The sequence below is a fragment of the Cynara cardunculus genome, unplaced genomic scaffold (assembly GCF_001531365.2).
Source record: "Cynara cardunculus var. scolymus isolate 2C unplaced genomic scaffold, CcrdV1 Un_Scaffold_1321, whole genome shotgun sequence".
NCBI lineage: Eukaryota > Viridiplantae > Streptophyta > Magnoliopsida > Asterales > Asteraceae > Cynara > Cynara cardunculus.
In genome coordinates, this window is record NW_020200733.1 from 130,770 (window position 1) to 133,370 (window position 2,601).

Consider the following 2,601-nt stretch of genomic DNA (forward strand, 5'->3'; position numbering starts at 1 on the left):
TGTTAGGACTGAGAAATCAGTATTAATTGTATTCGTCTTGAAAGTTTATAAATAGTTTAATTGTAAAAGTCAGCGTGTTTGACTTTTCTTATAGGTTTGACTTTGACCTTGTCTTTGTAGTTTGACCATATAAATATGGTTTAATCTTTGTAATTAGTAAGAAGAGCTAATTGTAAGATTACATTGATAATAAGAGGTTTGACTGAATTGAGAGGATTGACTTTTCCTCTCAATATTCATATATGTGTTCATAGTGTTCTTACTGTTAAATCCATGAATCTGCCATTGATGTGAGCTTAATATGAAGATTGATCAGTAATTGTGGACACTCAACTTTTGATGTTCAATCTGAACCTGTAGACATGTTAGACACTGTTCCACATATTTGGTTATGTCTCTCTTTAATCCGGGCTACCAATAAAAAGTTTTTAAATCTCTATACATCTTATTGGTATCTGGATGAATAAGTATCGGGACTTATGACTTTCATTTAATATAGTGTTCCGGATATTTCCAAAACACGGTACCCAAACTCGCCCTTGAAAGCACATTAGTCCTTCGTTGTTCGGTTCCAATGTTGAAATCATCTTGCCCAACATTTCTGTTTAAACAGATTCTTCTTTCATCGCTTCTTGTTGACATCTTTGAATTTCTTTACAAATGTTAGGGATCAAGTTCATTCCCATTGCTACAGCTTTAATAGTTCCGCTCTTTTCTTTCCTGCTTAGAGCGTTAGCTACCACGTTGGCCTTTCCCGGGTGGTAGAGGATTTCACAGTCATAGTCATTTACCAGTTCAATCCACCAACGTTGTCCCATATTTAATTCTTTTTGGCTGAACAAATGTTGTAAACTTTTGTGATCAGTATAAATCTGACACTTTGTTCCTAGAAGATAATGTCTCCAGATTTTCAGAGCAAATACCACTGCATCTAATTCCATTTCATGAGTTGGATACTGTTTCTCATGATCTTTTAATTGCCTTGACGCATAAGAAATTACCTTTCCTCTTTGCATCAAAACACATCCCATCCCCAACTTTGAAGCATCACTGTATACCACAAAGTCTTCGGATCTATCCGGTAGAGTCAACACCGGTGCACTGCAAAAATAATCTTTTAATAGTTGGAAAGCTTCTTGTTGTTCTTTTTCCCACTGAAACTTGACGTTTTTCCGAGTCAATTTGGTCAATGGCACGGCTATCTTAGAAAAGTCCTGAATAAACTTACGATAGTAACCTACCAGTCCCAAAAAGCTTCGGACTTCTGAAGGAGTTTTCGGAGCTTCCCACTTTGCAACTGCTTCTATTTTAACTGGGTCTACTTTTACCCTTGCTTCTGAGATAACGTGACCCAGGAATTGGACTTCTCTTAACCAGAACTCACACTTAGATAACTTTGCGTACAACTTTTTTCTTTTCAATAATTCCAGTATCAGACGAAGATGTTCTGCGTGTTCTTCTTCGGTCATAGAATATATAAGAATAACATCGAAAAATACAATGACGAATTTATCAAGATATTCCTTGCATACCCTATTCATTAAATCCATAAAGGTTGCGGGCGCATTAGTTAAGCCAAAAGACATAACTAAGAATTCGTGATGCCCGTATCTAGTTCTGAAAGATGTTGTAGCAATGTCTTCTTCCCTGACTTTGAGTTGATGATATCCTGATCTTAAATCAATCTTGGAGAAATAGCTTGCCCCTACCAGTTGGTCAAATAAATCATCAATCCTTGGCAATGGGTATTTGTTCTTGATTGTCAACTTGTTCAGTTCTCGATAGTCTATACACATTCGCATAGACCCATCTTTCTTTTTGACAAATAAGACCGGAGCACCCCAAGGAGAAGTGTTGGGTCTAATAAATCCTTTATCAGTTAGATCTTTCAACTATCAATTATCTCAATTCAGATGGAGCTAACCGGTACGGTGCCTTTGCTACTGGTGCAGCCCCAAGTACGAGATCAATTCGAAATTCAATTACTCGATCTGGCGGTAATCTAGATAAGTCTTCTTGAAAGACTTTTGGATATTCTTTAACAATCGGAATCGATTCCTCTTTTTCTTTCTCTTTCTTCATATCAATTACATATGCCAAACACACCTGGCACTTCTTCCGAATACTTTTCTGAGCTTTCATCATAGTCAAAATACTAGTATGGTGATTTTGACGATCACCATAAATAATAACGGTTCCTTGATCTGGCAAAGTAATTGTTAGGACTGAAAATCAGTGTATAATTGTATTCATCTTGAAAGTTTATTTTGTCTATAATTGTGTAAAAGTCATCGTATTTGACTTTTCTTTAAGATAGTTTGACTTTGACCTTTTGCTATGTTTGACCCTATATAAAGGGTGTTTCCTTGTAATTTTAGTAAGGAACTCATTGTAAAATTCAGTACGTATAATAGAGGTTTGACTATCCTTTGAATGTTTGACTTTTCCTCTCATCTCTTTCAAGTGTTCTTAATTTCTATATACAGATCTGCCATGATTATGAAGGTTTATTGAAGATTGATCATCAAAGTGGACTCTCAGTAATTCTGATCATTTTCTGATTGCAAACAATACTAGCCTGATACTTTGCCAACCAGTCCA